General features: G+C 39.4%; 2 non-coding genes across 2 annotated transcripts; both read left to right on the top strand.

Annotated features, from left to right (window-relative positions):
- The first annotated feature begins 895 nt into the window (after positions 1-895).
- On the top strand, positions 896-968 carry trnak-cuu. The gene has a single exon. It is a non-coding gene; the product is annotated as a tRNA-Lys (tRNA).
- Positions 969-1198: 230 nt separating this feature from the next.
- trnal-caa lies at positions 1199-1310 on the top strand. Its single transcript has 2 exons — positions 1199-1236; positions 1265-1310. It is a non-coding gene; the product is annotated as a tRNA-Leu (tRNA).
- Positions 1311-17052: the final 15742 nt, after the last annotated feature.

Here is a 17052-nt window from a genome sequence, read left to right as displayed (position 1 = left end):
CTGTGGTGCTGTCCAGTCCCGTCAACATACAGTGGCTGGCTTTCCGGGATGTCTCAATGACTACCAAGGCTATTGTGGTATTAACACGGAGGGAGAGTTCAGTGCTTTACTTCATGACCCGGCTCAAGCAGCAATATTAAAACACATCACACATCACTTCCTTAGCCTGCTATTGATCAACTTGGTTCCACAACCTCTCAACTGTGCAGCTAATTTAAGCAAAAGTCAGCTGCATTACGGTAATTAACACTTTAGGGAACGTCTCCTCAACACAATGACACCACATTTTCAGCCACTTTCAAATGCATTCAAACTTTGCTCCTCATGAGCAATGCACAATTGTCATTTGCTTTAGGCATATTGTTGGATTTTAACTTCTAAGCTACTCCACATTAGGAATAGTCACATATTCAAACTGACAATCCAAATTTTGGGATGTTTTGCATGGTACTGTTTTCTCATCATGACCACTCTACCTGGTTCACTCTGCAGCCAGTTCGCAGCTGTGCAGCTGTGGAGGAGACCAAATCCCACTCAAAGACCCTCAGACGCCAGCCAGCCATGATTCAGAATCTGTAGCTGACTGATGCCTGCAGTTGCATTTACATTGTCTTTTAGTCATTTAGCAGACGTTGTTATTCAAAGCCACTTAAAAGTACGGTACAAGGAGAGCAAAGAGTTCAGTGCTTTACTTCTCAGGCCCAACACACTAGACCTCTTACTAAGCATGCCTCTTGCTAAGGCTAAGGCCAACACATTGTGGCCAGGTGTGGCCACCAGCAGTTGCTGCGAGTGAAGCAGTTTTTCCTACTTAGAAAGGATTGCAACAGAGCGCGACTTCTCACAGACTTTCTGTGGACTTGCTTGTAGCATCAAGGGAAATGTCTCTTAAGTAGCCCGGCTAGCTCAGTCGGTAGAGCATGAGACTCTTAATCTCAGGGTCGTGGGTTTGAGCCCCACGTTGGGCGTTGTGGTTTTAGGTGGCTCACTTGGAGGACAATGCGCAAATCTTCAGAAGGCTTTGCTACTAGCTCTTCTAAGAGGTTATAACATCTCCTCTAAGAGGCATAACAGCGAGACCACAAGTGTTATGTACGTCGTGTTCCTCTCCACTTAGGAGCGAGCTCAGCGCTTCCACCTGTGTCAACATACAGCCTTGTAAACGGGAGACAGACTTTTACGGCATCCTTTGTCACCTGTCAGGATGGCCGAGCGGTCTAAGGCGCCAGACTCAAGGACTTGTTCCTTCTCAAGCTAATGGGACTTCTGGTCTCCGAGTGGAGGCGTGGGTTCAAATCCCACTCCTGACAAGTACTTTTCTGCAGTTTTTATCTCTACAACTGGAAATTGATACACAGATATCTGTATTTGTATAAAACAAACATGTCCCTGTAATGTACTGAACAACGCGTGATACACACTGCCAAAAAGTGGAGCTGATTGTCTGTGAATGAGATGAGATGAGATGAGCAAAAACTATACTTTTACCTCAGCTTGTATGTGCCTGGTACATCATGTTGTCCGCTCACCCACCGCACAGTTCTGAAGGAGTATGAGTCCAGATGAATGATTTCAGTGCTTTACTTCATGACCCAACTTAAGCAACAATTAAGACAGATCAGGCCTTTCCCTACAATAAACACAACCTTGATACAGTTGGTTTTCATAACAGAAAGAATATGCTAAGCACTCCATAACCAAGGGTCACGGCCAAGTATTGACGATAGCTTTGTACAGCAAGTTCAGCAGTGTGAAATGATACTCTCATTTGTTTTGTGAGCATGCACCTTGCGCTCTTTTTAGATTTTTTTTTCTGCCACATACACATAGTGTCAAACTTTGCTTTTCACTGGGACCATTGTGCCAATAAACCGTGCTATCCAGTCACCCGTTGCCCCATTCTCAAAGAGTAGAAATCCTGCTCATAGGCCCTTACTCATCAATCCGACTGTGTCAGAATAATAAAAGCAATGACAACTACGACCTGCTTTATTGATCTCCTTTGGTAACATGTTATTTCCCACAGGTAATGGGACTTCTGGTCTCCAAGTGGAGGTGTGGGTTCATATCCCACTCTTGACAAGTACTTTTCTGCAGTTTTTATCTCTTACAACTGGAAATTGATACACAGATATCTGTATTTGTATAAAACAAACATGTCCCTGTAACGTACTGAACAATGCATGATACACACTGCCAAACAGTGTAGCTGATTGTCTGTGAATGCGATGAGATGAGTTGAGCAAAAACTATACTTTTACCTCAGCTTGTATGTGCCTGGTACATCATGTTGTCCGCTCACCCACCGCACAGTTCTGAAGGAGTATCAAGGATCGTCAGACACCAGTCACTTAGCCATCAATGAGAATCCGTCGCTGAACTTAACCTTCAGTTTTGGAGTGATTTCAGTGCTCTACTTCATGACCCAACTTGAGCAACAATTAAGACAGATCAGAACTTTCCCTACAATAAACACACCCTAGATACGGTTGTTTTTTTATAACGGAAGGAAATGCTAAGCACTCCATAACCAAGGGTCACGGCCAAGTATTGACCAATGCATGATTCACACTGCTGTGAAGCTAATTGCAGTTGCAGTGTTTTCCAGCATCCGAATGTAGGGCTTCTTTCACCCTCTAGTAGAAGCACAGCACCCTGAGCTCATAAACTTTACTTCCCCAAGTTGACTTTTGAACGCCCTTTAAGTTTAAGCGACAACAGAATGAAGTTAGTATAATACTCCTTATAAGCTGTCTATTGTTCTATCTCCACCTAAAAAGAGATCACGAAAACAACTATGTCTTCAAATTATAGCCAAATTTATTAATTAGAAGAGAAAATTAATTGATTGTATGACTAGTATGACATTCTTATTTTAACTTAACTTATTTTGTGGGCCCACACACACACACTAGACGGTGACCAAATAGAAAACAGATACGCAAAAAATAAAAAAATACTGTACCCCCTGTTGCAGGCCTGGTTGACGCTTGGGAACGTGGTGGCCAAAAACGTTGAAGCCATTTTCACTCTAGCGAGCAACAACCAAAGTTGGAGACTCACATTAAGCCAGTGTCAATGTCAATGTCTGTGTCCATCCGCTGCACCTCCACGCTGTCAGGACGATCCAGCAGCAGTCCGTAGCTTAGCTCCCAGCTAACCGCAGAGAGTCAGTTCATCTGTGAGGTGAACCGTGACCTTCTCTCTCGTTGCCAGAGGAGCTGTCAGGCTTCCTCCTGGTCACCTGGAGCGCTATCTGGGAAGTCTGGAAAAGTCTCTTCTCAGGCTAGCTCGTTGTTAGCGCGCAATGCAATCACAATAACAGGATTAAACACTATTGGTTGTTCAAAGAACAAGCACGTTGTACATAGTACATTGCAACCAAACTACAATATATACTTTAACCCCAATGTTAATTATTTCTATTGACATCAACACTAAATTAAGAAATAAAGAAACTCAACACATCTGTAACATTTTTACAAAACAAAAGAACTGGTTATGCATAGTTCCCTAAACTTAACAAGTAATGTTATTTAGGAGCCTAAGATATTAGTCCAGGGACTACACCAACACACAATGAAACTTGGCCATCGCACTACTACCACTCTGCATGTTGCAATGGTTGACAGTTTAAATATATTTGAACCTACCTGAAGAGAAAAGCACTGATGTTTAGGGAAATAATCAAAACAATGTTTTTGCCTGGGCTTGTATGTGATTTGGGGAGAATTACTTTTATAGTTCTTTTTGCTAACATATTGAGCCATATGCCCATGTACTGAAATTGAATTGATGAGAATTTGTGAAAGAGTGCCATATTAATTATAAGTATTTGTAGGCTACATAATGGTTTAGATGTACCTATCAAAACACAGAAGTGTACCAGATAGAGTGAGGGAATGGAAATTAAATGTGTGTTGTTGTTTTTTTTTTTAGTTGTATATGTGTTTATAATGCAATAAGTCAGTGGAAGTTTCTGCATTTTGATGTGGAAGGTAAATAAACAGAAAGCCACGCTGGAGCTCAAAGGCACTCTCTTCTTGCTTATATTGATCTCAATGCCATGCTCTCCAGGGGCTTTATTACTGCCAGATGAATGGAGACGCACATTGGAGGAATAGGGGAAATAAGGTGACAGAATAGGAACAGAGCTACCCACCAAGGTGAAGAAGGAGGTATTTATCTACGAATTACAGCACTTCTAAACAAAAATACAGTATGTCATACTCAGAAAGGATATAAAACAGAGCAAATGTTTTTTTCCACCTGTAACTATCAACATGCACTTTCAGATCACAGTTTTGTTTAAGTGACGGTTATAGCATAATTAGACAGCAACATCAGATGTCAGATTATTGGCCTTGCTTTCTATGATCTGTGTGTGAGTGTGATGCAGGATGACCAGTAGACCCCCAAGGACTTCTTAACAACACATAGACAAGGATTTAACACCTACAGCAGCTGTACGAGTGTTAGGTTTGGATGACTGAATGGCTTTAATTATCAGGGATTTCTTAGCTGGAACTAATGATCTTAAGTGTGTGAATAAGTGTGATCTATTTATTTTTTGTGATTGGGAAATTAATATTCCATGGAACTATAACTACCACAGGGCTACCATGGACTTTCACTGGAGCCTCCCAAAATGGTCCTACTGTATTATTCCTATATATTAATGTCATCAGTACATAAATGGACCTCCATTTTTTGTCCATGTGCTAACAAATTTCACAATTGCCCAGGTTGGCACCTGTCCAACCTGGGCAATTGCAACAGAGTTGACATCGGGCAAGGGTGGCCTTAAAGATACAAGAGATAAAACCAACAGTTTCAGTCAGAGGGTGAGAACACTGGATGGTGAGGGAGTGGATAAAGGACCATAATGAGAAAAATAAGCAGTTTTTGCAACATTTTAAAAACAGTTTCAGAAGAGCCTTAAAATAATAAAAAGTAATCTTAAATGATGCAAAATATTTCTTCTTTGATGAAACTGATTAGGTGGAAAACAATTCAGAATAAGCAACCTGATCATGGTTTATTCAGCTTTTCTTGTTTTCTTCCTCTACAGCTTGAGGCTGCTGTAGTTGTGATAACAGTACCCACCATAGTGCCAATTACACATGTGGTGGGTTTGCTTAAAGCTTAATTGTGCATCATATCCACAAGGCTGTGGGCTATGGGTGTGTGTGATATTCAGTACAAAGCATGGTGACTGATACATGGATACGTAGGAGCCAACGTGGAAGTCAAAGTGGTGATCTTTAGGAACTTGAAATAACTTCATAATATTATTATTATTAGTCACCTCACAGCTAGAAGTTCCTGGGTCAAAGCTAGTGGTTTGACGTTTGCATGTTCTCCATGTGCCTGTTTGGATTTTCTCCATGTACTCCAAATTCCTTCCATAATCCAGCATGCCAACAGGTGAATTGTATATACCTGATGACTAGACTAACCACCAGGCTTTTGCAGGGACAGACATTGCCTGTGATCAGAATCAGGCTTCAGTGTCTCCTTATATTTTTGTTAACTGAGGATATAATATAATATAATATAATATAATATAATATAATATAATATAATAATATAATAATATAATATAATATAATATAATATAATATAATATAATATAATATATTGCAAATTTATTTACATGCTGTGTCTATTTTTTCTTGTTTGTGATTGTTTCCTATCAGTGAATAGAAACATAACTTCAGCAGATTAGGTTTAAATCTTTCCTTACTTTACTCACATGCTGCTCACACATATTGATCTTTGGTGTTACCAATTAGGCTGTCAGTCAGCTCATTAGCCCTTATATCTTAACATGCTGGTATCACACATAATCCCTCATCCTCACAACCACAAAAATCAATTCAACAAATAGGATGTTGATGGATTTCCCACCATAAAACCCTTCAGCCTGGGGCCCTTAGAGAAAACTTGCTATTCTTGTTTTGTAGAAGCTTTTTGGAAACATATTCTAGGATTTATTTTATCTTACTTTGGCCTAGCAAATACTGTGTATTATTAACCGTGATGGAAAGCAGCTAAATACATTTACTCAATATCTGTATTTATATAGAATTATGGACACTTCCCAATTTTACACCAGTCAGTAAACAACACGTGTTGTGTTATGTTTTGAGAAGAAATACAACACAGAGATACAGAGTACATAATCTGTGTTTCCCAAGTCCTCACAATAATGTCTTGTAACCTTGTATAAAATTTGTATTGTTTGTTTCAGATGTTTAATTTGACAATTCCATCAAAGAGATATTTCTGAAATAGCTTGAAGTACAAATAAATGTTTATTTGTGTTTTCACTGACCAACATAATTGTATTTTGTAAATATAAGCAATTTTTGTTGCACACAAAAAAGTTGACTTTCAAAAATAACTATAGGATAAAACATACTGATTTAGATAAGCTTTTGATATTCAAAACCTACATTAATGAGTTGTGTTGATTTAATTTGATGTTGGTATTTACGTCAACTTAATTTTTGTCTTTGTTTATTTATTTAAACTTAAATTTCTTAATTCATTGGTAAAAAAAAAAACATATGTTCATGTTAACAGAATTGCCTTTGAACTCATTTGTGTTGAAGGAGCTGGAGGCAGAGTGCAAAGTGCAAAGATATTTTTAAGGTGAGAATAATTTGTGAAATTCTACTAATGGGATGTCTTATATTGTTTTATATATGTATACAGTATGTGCTGTGTAGACGAGACAGATTGACTGACTGAGTCTCAGGGATACACCAGAAAAAACACAACTTGGAATATGTTGTCCTACTAAAGGTAACTGATACTTTATTAATGCTCTCTGGGGGGCACCCTTGTGGTTCGGCACCCTCCTTAAAGTGCCAAGCAGGAAGGGTTTATTTGTCCAGGGAAATTTCCACATGTGATCAGGAATTGAAGAAACTAGTTGAACCACCAATCCTGAGGTTTGTATACAACTGTTCTACTAACTGAGCCATGGTCACCCTTACCTTACATTACACATAGCTCTACACATATTCCTAGTCATATTTACCTATTTGAACTGACCTGGACAAAATCTGCTAAGCTAGAGGGACAGAAACTCAGATTTTTATGCTGTTTTCAGGAAAGGGTCAAGCTCAGCCACAAAGGCTCTGGAGCAAGATTTTTATGGACGGAGACCAAGATCAACCAAATGTGGAGGAAGAAAGGATCTGCTCATGATTCAAACCATACAAGCTCATCTGTAAAGCACAGTGGAGGTAGTATCATAGCTTGGTCTTGCACCACAGCTACTGGAACAGGCTAATGCAGCAAAACTGTTTGGGTGGATCTAAAACTGCAAATCCACACAGGACTTCATCACAGGAGAATCCAAATCTCTTCAGTGGACAGCAAACATAAATCAGTTGGTTGTTCCAGTACTTTTAGTGCACACTCAAATCAATTAATAATTAATTGCAGCAGAAAAAAGCTAATTGTTGGTTTACTCACCACATATTGTCATAACTTTAAAAGCTTGAGACAAACTGTCGCATTCTTTTTGTTGTTGTTGTTGTTGTTGAGCCAAAACATTTGTTTTTAGGGACAAAGCAAAGTAAGACCATATTTCTATAATATTCAAGTGAGACAGTTGTGGATAATCCACAATTAGAAGGTTTATTGTGAGGTGATTATGGTTATAAATGGAGCATCCACCAAAGGCTCGGTTGATACAAAGATGTGTCTTACATTGCTGATGTGGTATCCAGAAGAAAGAAGTTACTAATTTAACAGGAGGTTGTTGTGTTTGCGTGTTCCAGTGTAACATTAATATGGAAGATAGTGAAAGGTGATGAAGAGCATGTCAAGTCAAGAGTAGTTGTTTGTTTTCCAGTGGAAATGCTTTTCTGCATTTGGAGCACAGAGACTGCTGCAGCAACGTAATAACGTAATACAAGTAACGTAACGTAATTCTCCTCAACTGTGTTCGTGTGTTAGAGAGTAAGATAGCGAGAGAGAGAACTTAGAAGACATGTAGACAATGATGATGCTCTACTGCTTCATTATTAGACAAGACAGAAGTTAGAGGAACTCGTACCTGCAGCACTTTTGGCTGCTGAAAGTCGAGGGCTAACAGATGTCACATGCTGTGTGATCAGACACTGAGGCTGTGCTTTGATAGAATGGGGAGAGAAAGCATGGACTCCTGAAATGAAAATGTGCTATTGTGCTGTTTGTAGGCTGTTGTGGGTGCTACAAAGGTAGTGTAATCACAGGTTGCTAGGTAAGAAGGTTACTCAGAGAAACCAGGTTATTTGGGTAATTATGGAGTTTAAAGGATTTTCCCCATCATGGGATAAATAAAGTCTATCTTATCTTAATGAGGGAACAAGTTTACATGTTCACCCTCTCAGGTGAATGAATGATACCCCGCAGTCTTCTCTAATGCTAGCAGCACAAGACAAGGCCTAGACAAAATGTGTTGAATCCTAATTGTGAACTGCATTTGGTAGCATCTGTGCAGCACTGTGAATAATTCATGTACATTTATTTTAAACGGCTTTTGAAGATAAAACAAAGGAAACCTGAATAAACACAATATACAGGTATAACAATGTATTATTTTAAGCAAAAAAGTGATGTAACATCAACTAGGCCTGTGGGAAATAGTAATCAACCCCCTTAGTTACTACAGTACAGTACAAACTCCACTGACGACACATTTGCTTTAGGTTTTTGCTCATGCAGGTTTGAGTAGACACCCACTCATGATGCCAGTGTCATCACATTTCCACTTTGGATTCATCTGGCATCTAGTTCTCAGCAGCAACTCGTTTTGGTCAGAATGCACAAAACGTGGTTCTCAAATGACAACTGAAACTACTTGATCTTTACTACTTGATCTCTGTCACTGTCTGGGATAAAGAAGCAGGGAATAGAGGGGTGGTTGGCGCCTGCTACTCGAATCAGAGTGTTTCTGACTCATTTGTTTTCTGGTGATGTAATGCAATTCATCTGTTTAGTCAGTGAGATGTAGGAGCTACTTCTGTTTTAATTTGGGTATGTAATTAAAAAATAATGGTAATATAATAAAAAGACTAATTTTAACTTCGTCAGGCAGCTTACACATATGTACTTAAAGTAAATTATAAAGACCTTGGAGAAGAATGCTTTAATAAACATTTATTATACACACACACACATATATACAGGTGCTGGTCATATAATTAGAATATCATCAAAAAGTTGATTTATTTCACTAATTCTGTTCAAAAAGTGAAACTTGTATAATATATTCATGCATTACACACAGACACATATACTTCAAGTGGATATATATATATATACAGGTGCTGGTGCTATATATACAGGTGCTGGTGCTATATATGTATATACATATATATATATATATATATATATATATATATAGTACCTTTCATTTTCTGGATTTTTACCATTTGAGATTATTATTGTGTTGATGTTTCTTTCTTTTATAGGTGTGTTGAAATGTCACCCCACATAATCTGTTCCACAAATGTTTGCTTCTCTTCCCTCTATTTATGAAATAACTAGCAATCTTACATCAGGAATATAATACAAGCCTCCACACTGCTTTGGGTGCTTTCAGTTAGACTCTCAGTAAAACATTAGACCATTTGTTCTCTCCACTGGGTGTAAAGTTGTTACAAGTTGTATTTTGACGAAGTTCACTAATCCCCTGATATAAAAGGCAGGTTCAAGCTGTGGCACATTCATGTAAATTGTATTTGAATGCTGGTAAAAATTGTCACTTCATGTGACATGAAATGATGTATGTCATTTACCTGGAATACATACAATAGCTGAGCCAGGTTTATCATAGATGACAATGAGACACAATGAGTATTTGAACGTGGAATGATTATAATGTCACCATATAAGATGGATGTGTCATTTTTATTACTGTAGATTTTCAACAGTGCTGTCACTCAATTCTGTTTGCTGTATGTGGGTTATAGCCTTCAGCTGATGTTCACATGGATGCTGAATCTCAGCATGAATGCTGCATTGTGTCTCTGCTGTGAAGCCCCAGCAGCCTCTCTGCTTTGGCTCTGGCATCTCAATTATATCGCAGCTATAATGCAATCAGCCTAGCTGTAATGGGCAATATTGCCTTGCATAACTCACTCATAACTCATTTAAGAGAATTAATTGCTGCATTAGGCGCCGGGTGTCCCCAGCGGTGAGCGAGCTCCACCGATAAGAGATTTCATTAAGTTCACTTGTTTACAACACATTCCATCAGTGGCAGCGCTGCTATTCAAGAGATGAAGAGAGGAGACAGCCTGCTGTTGTCACGACACAGGGCTCCAGTGCAGAAGGCAGAGCAATCAAGGCTGAGACAAGTTCAGTTCAAACTGTCCGGGCTTTTCAAGCCTGAGATAAGACTAAGTCCAAAGCAGTTCAGAGCTGCAGAGTTGAGAATGTATTCTAAAAGCTGTAGAACTATACTTAAATTATTAACAATTATTCACCGCCCAGTGCACATACATTTAGAGGTCACTATTTTGATTTCTAGCTTGATTGTTTGATACATTTATAGATTTGCAGATACCCACTGCACTATGAGCATCTAGGAGTGGGAAGATTTACACATGTATTGATACCAATACCAATAGTTCTTAGTTATCAAAACTATCACCAAGACAATTTATACCAGAAAAATAGATCTGCCACATTTTGGATCAGTAAAGTATTGCTTCTGATACAGTGCAGTGGTAACGTATTTGGTGTATATGAGGGCTCCTAGTCCTGTTCTGTACTGTGTGTGCAAAAGAAGAGCAGAGGGTTCCCAAGGGAACCTCCAGCTTTATACAGACATTCACTCACATGGTGTCAAGCTGTGATCTTTTAGAAGAATAAAGCCCGCTTCTCAGTTACAAACAGAGAACAAATCTTCTGTGTTTTCTTTGTATTTTTCTTTCTCCACCTCCTAGTTTCTGCTCTGGAGATGTAACATTAAGAAAAGTGGCAGCAGTCCAAAATAGTGTTGATGTATGTGGCTGCAAACCTATTTCCAGAGTGTTATTTATCTCCTGCCTCCTTCTAGGTAATAACTGTAAGAGCATACACAATTCAGTGTAAATCAGAACTCAGGTAACTGTCACATGAAAGTGCTTCATTGTGTTTATTGTGTCTGCCTCATCACTTTCCTAATCAGTCTCAGAGATCTCTTTCACAGAGAGAAGCAAGAAGCTGTAAACACTCAACTAGTGATGTCATTTTTTACAGTATTCATATGTGCATCATCTGATGAATGAGCTGTTCATCTGAATCAACAACACAAAGATCAAGTCACTATTTCACATGTTTGCATTATCCCAGACCTCCAGGTGCACCTCCTGCTAAAATCTGTTGAGAGCAGCGCCTAGTAGAGCTAAGAGATGCTGCTGAGAAGCTGTTTCATCTGGAGCAGGAAGTGCCTCAAATGGCTCTCTGTCTGATAAAGTTGCACGGTAAAAGAAAACTGTACTGTTCCATATAATATTACATTAGCAATGGTACTTGAATGATTCTCAGAAGAATGTTTCACATAGTGTCCATGCCAACTGGCTGCAGGAAGCTTTCAGGGTGAGAAAACATGAACTGTCTGCAAGTACAAGTGCTCCTCCTAAGGTCTTACTTTTAAGTACAGACAGAGATAGATTACATGGAAAGCTGATTCTGGAAGGGAAAAGATAGACTGGGATCAGGTCATATGAAGGGATGAGATGCATGACATCTGTAAGAGAGCGGTGAAATTTAAAAAAAAGTCATTGTTCCAGTGATCTGCAGGCGATAATGTGTGTGGGTTGGTTGTGCAAAACAACCGCGTTCAAGCTCAGGCAGAGGAAGATCCATGTAACAGAGGGTCCTGTTACCTGTTTTGCCAGCTCTTTGAAAGAAGCTGGCAAAACAATAAATAAAATGTTGTAATAATGAGAGAGCTATGCCACCATAGGCTGAATGTTTCACTCTCACAATATCTATTTCACTTTCATTGTGTGTTAACTCACTAGCATAGCAAAAAAAAAAAAAAAAAATGGGTTTACAAATGTAACAATATGTCACTGTGACAATCTGGCAGTGGAAAAACATGCAAAAATGCTTTTTCTTATCCCATCTTATCACATTTTAAACATGGATTTGATTAACTTGACTAGAGTTGTTGGTGTTTTCAGATGTTTTGTGCTTACTCCTCAGAGCAAATTAGGAATTGGCTCCTGTACGTTGTGAAACACTGTCAGGGTCCCTGAGGTTTTTATTATAGTTTACAGATGCAGGTGTGACACATTATGTCCTAAAACATTCACTGTATGTAACAGAGAAAAGCAGCTTGCGTGTCATTTGTAAGGTTGATTATATCATTTGCTATTCGACAGTGGCCTGTCGTAGGTGTGTTTGTGTAGGGATGAGCTCCCAAACCATATAGAAACAGTAATTACAGCTGGACAGAGACATGCTGAAAGGCTCTTCAGGCCTCACAAAACCTGACATTGTCTGATCAGTTAGTCACCTGAATGAACTAAGAGATGACCTAGAACCTCCTACGCATCACCGCTGACTCATCCTGGCAGTAGTCAGGTTCCAGGGAGTGCTCTCTGATCTGACAGCAGTCAGCTCTCTAATAGAGACATGGAACCTGTGGGAGCTTATAAAGATTAGGCTGTAAACTGGGATGAATAATAATCAATGTGGGTGATCAGTGTAGTGATTCTCTTCAATAGGTTTGGCTAACGTAGGGCTAATATCACGAGGTAATATCATGAGGCTCTCTTGGGTTGATCTGGCTGCACTTAGCCTAACACTGGCCATACCTGGATGAGCGGGATCACAAAGCCTGAGTTTTCCTCTCTTGCTATGATTTATTGGGAATAAAATGACCTTTTACTGCAATTAAATTGCAGCAATTGTCCTCATTCGATAGTTATTTACTGATAAACCATCCCCCAGATAGTTTAACAACTCTAAGTGAAAGGTAAGGACAGGAAGGCCTGGAACAGTAGCCTGACTGGTTATAAAAATACTGTATATACAGTACCACACTATTATTTATAACTTCATTGAAAAGGTCTTGTCTCTGTCAGGATGCTGTGGAAATGAAGGTTCTATTTTTCCAGGGGTCTGATTGCTGTCAGCTTCTTCCTCTGTGTTGGTATTTCACCACTTGTAGAGGGTCATTTATTGCACTAAACATTTTTCTTTTACTTGCATTTTCATGTGACATCTCTTTTCAACCCTGTCGCAATTCATTCATTCTTTCAGTAACCGAGGCTCTGACTCTTGTTTCATGCGGAACTCTGTTATGGACCGCATCAACTAGAAAGTCAATACTTCTGAATCTGGCCTTTCATTTTCTGCCTGCACTCATTGACGGCTCAATTCGAGCTCATTTGCACTCGTGATTAATGGGTCATCTGATTGACGGATTGGGTAATGAATTGGAGTTGTAGTTGTCAAGTGGACATTATTTTCCATGCACGTTGCAGATATTTGTAGCAGTTTAGCAGAGGAGCGACCCTGAGCAGTATAAGTGGAATAGAAAGATGGACGGATCCCAGATAATGATTTTTGTATGTGTTTTGTAATTTTGGAAATGATTGCTATCCAGGCTTTGTATCACATAAGCAACTTCACATCCTTGACATATACAGTTTTACACTGAGAGAGCATCTTTGAGCTTCTTTCTGAGGCCTTTGTGGATCTATCATGGACCAGCTGTTTACTAAATTTTCTCTTTAAGACTACAGTTTGACCAGAAGCAGCTGCACATGGAAGGCTGGAGAGCCGTGATATGACGAATTGAAGTATTTATTTCTGTTACAAGCTGAAGGAGTTCCTGGGGACATACTTCTCAAAGCCCAGATAAATGCAAAATAAAAACCTAGGGTTGCATAAATAAATGGAACCTCAATGTTTCAACAGCTTTCAAACTTATATAAAAGCTATATCTTATATTTACATGTTGTATTGATCAGATTTGAGAAGTGAGGCTGTGCGAAAGTCTTGTCTGACCAGTGGGATGAAGAGCTCATGTCCAGTTTGGTGCCTGTGTTCAGAAGTTCTGCTGCATTTATGGACCAGGGTCCTCTGTGACATCAACTGCATACTAAGAAAGATGTGTGTCGGGCAATAAGATCACAAGTGGACAGCTGACCATCCAGCTTGTGTACATGTATCTCCAAAGAGTCGCTTCTGTTAACATACAACATTACATTCTTGGACCGGGGCTTCCTGTAACAACCTTGTCAGGGACGCATCAGTAAGCATCAGCATTTACACTACAGACAATATGGTCAAATGTGTCCCAGACCATATTGGTTGAAGTGATCAGATCACAGTCAGTGTTAGTAGCTGCTGTCCACTTGTGATCCGATGGCTCATGAAGCATTTTAAAACCAAGTGCAATCAGAGGAACCTCTGATCCATATAATTTTTGTCTAGACTGTTTTTGTTTTAACACTTGTGTTTTTTATCAGCATTTCAAAATCTGTGCTTCGCTAAAATTGTCTGTCTGAAAGACCAAGGCTTAACACTGATATTTAACTGTAAAAAGATGTCAGAAATCAGGATCTTTTTTACAAGCTTGTGGACCAAGTGTCAAACTGAGCAACACAAAACATAACAGGGTTCATAAGACAAACACACTCATCAATGACTTCTTTGTGATCTGTTTGATTAGTGATTAGATTAAATTAGTCAATCTACTCTCAGACTGGATAAATCAGAGAAGAGCCTAAATGGACACAGAAATACAAATATATATGCATTAAAAACTTAAACCTGTAAAACACTCAAGTGCACCTCAAAGGGAAACCTTATACATTTCCAATTCTTCACATGCAAATGCAAAATTTCCAAAACTGGGTCGCAGAAGAAGTGAAAGGTTTACATCAATTTCTGTTTCCTATGTGGAGGTGGGTCACAGTTGGGCAGTGAATTAGTCCAAAGAAAAAAAAGGAAAACAGCAGTGGGTTTAAATCAATCCATCCAGTTGTTTAATTTCTTCTTTTTTTAGATAAATACATCAGACTTTCTCTTTGCCTCGTTGTTTTTCTGCACTCCGGGTAGGATGATGCAGTCTGCAGAAGAATTCCAGCTTTCCCTGGCTGAGATGAGAGGCTGAGAGGGCTGGAGAATGCAGCACTGTACTGATGTGTCAGGGATTCCAGAGGCCCTGGATATTTTTAGTACAAAGTAAATCTGAAGCACAGGGAAAAGAATGTGTTATCAATTATTAATTAAAGCTCTATCTCTTTACACACACACACACACATGCATGATGTTTTCCCAAGGTGATTAACAAACTTCCTAAAACATGTAGTGTGCTCACAGTCAAGTTAACTTTGTTGTAGCTAGACATGCATATCCTCTGCTTCCTTTCAGGAAAGCTACTCTGATGCTGAAAACACACTGAGCATCCCTTTTCCTTTTTTTGCTGTCTTTTCCTGCTTTATTTCTATTGAGTCTTTGATTGTTGGGGTTTGTAAGTATGCCTGCTCCATCATTAATCATATATACACAGCATGCTAGTAAGTAGATCCCCAGCGTGGGAAGAAGAATCATGTGTGGAATATGTGGGTATTCACAAGGAGAGTTGTAGTTTCTAGAAAAGAGGGTGCATCAAAATATATTCATTGAATGTGGGACAAATTTGGGAATGGCGATGTGAAATTGATGGTGTGTGTGTGTGTGTGCGCGCGCGCACGCTGATAAAAGGATCCAGGAACCCAGCACTCGATGACATTAAGGCTGTGCAATGATGCGGCTGTTGCATGCAAAATGTATGATGTTGTCTAAAGCAATCAGGCGTCCTATCAGGTCGTGAGGCAGCAGAATACTGATGAGCTGTCGGGGAGAAGAGAAGCTGCTGATAAAGTCTGGTTCAAGTGTTAAGGATGGGGGATGTGTGTGTGCGCTCGTTGGTGGTCATTACATATTTACGTTCTTGGAGATGACAGGAAACACACTCACTCACACGCTGGCTGCAGAGTTTTTCATTTCAACACTTATGGCACTCGATAGGTGAGTAAAGTTTGGGCCATTATTTGGTCATGTGATGCAGCCTGGGTATAAAAGCATGTGTAAAAACATTTGAAGGACACTGTGGTGACTCTGTACTGCACTTTCATAAATAATAATCATAATAATGACATACTTTATTGATCCCCTTGGGGAAATGGTTGTTCGAACAGCTGCAGTAGATCAGAACAGCAGAGATATACTGACTTTAAATTTCTGGTTTGAGAAAAGCAACTGAAACACGTCCTCCTACAGTTCCTAGCCGAATCCTATTTACAAGTTCTTAGTAAGGACATTTCTGACTGGGTGTATATTTGGATATCTGTAGTTTCTTTTCAGAGACAGAAATGAAAACTTTGATTTTAACAATAAACACCAAGTGTGGCTGCAGAGGGTGCAGTTACGTGAATGTTACTTTGTACAAATTGATGTTGCGATAATTGCAGTTCAGCCTTTTAAATGAAAAGAGCAAAACAAAACTTAAAAAACATGTGAATTGTCCAAATATTTAATTGCTGCATGATTTTGTTCTAGTTTCGGGTACAGGAGGGTCACACTTTCTGGTAGCCTGTGTGAGAAGCCAGGTTGCAGATTCTCATTTACTGTGAACACCAGCTCTCAGAGTCTCACATTTACTCACAGCCCCAAAAAATATTACATCACAAAGGTGAAGCCCTGAAGCTGCTGACATAAATTATTGTTGGCTGCTGCGCTGACCTCTTACAAGATCTGTCTTCATGCAATTTAGCCCCCTCTTCCCCCCGTGTTGGCAGTTTTTATAAATCATGAAAAAAATCATCAATCATAATGAACATTTGTTTTCATGCTGTACACCCAGCTAGTAGTTTTCCAAACAACCTTTCCACGCAGTTAAAGGAGATGGTTATGTGGCTGGGTGGATATCCTATGTCGTTTTATTACCTGAAGACACAGGGAGATGATTGGGGCGGATGGCAGGTGTATGAAATGAAGGAATGCCCTAGCACAGACCCAAGTTGGACTCCAGACTGCTGAGCTCAAGCTTAGGCAAGAAAA

The sequence above is a fragment of the Anabas testudineus genome, chromosome 4 (assembly GCF_900324465.2).
Source record: "Anabas testudineus chromosome 4, fAnaTes1.2, whole genome shotgun sequence".
NCBI classification, from domain to species: domain Eukaryota; kingdom Metazoa; phylum Chordata; class Actinopteri; order Anabantiformes; family Anabantidae; genus Anabas; species Anabas testudineus.
This window is presented reverse-complemented; position numbering and strand designations above follow the sequence as displayed.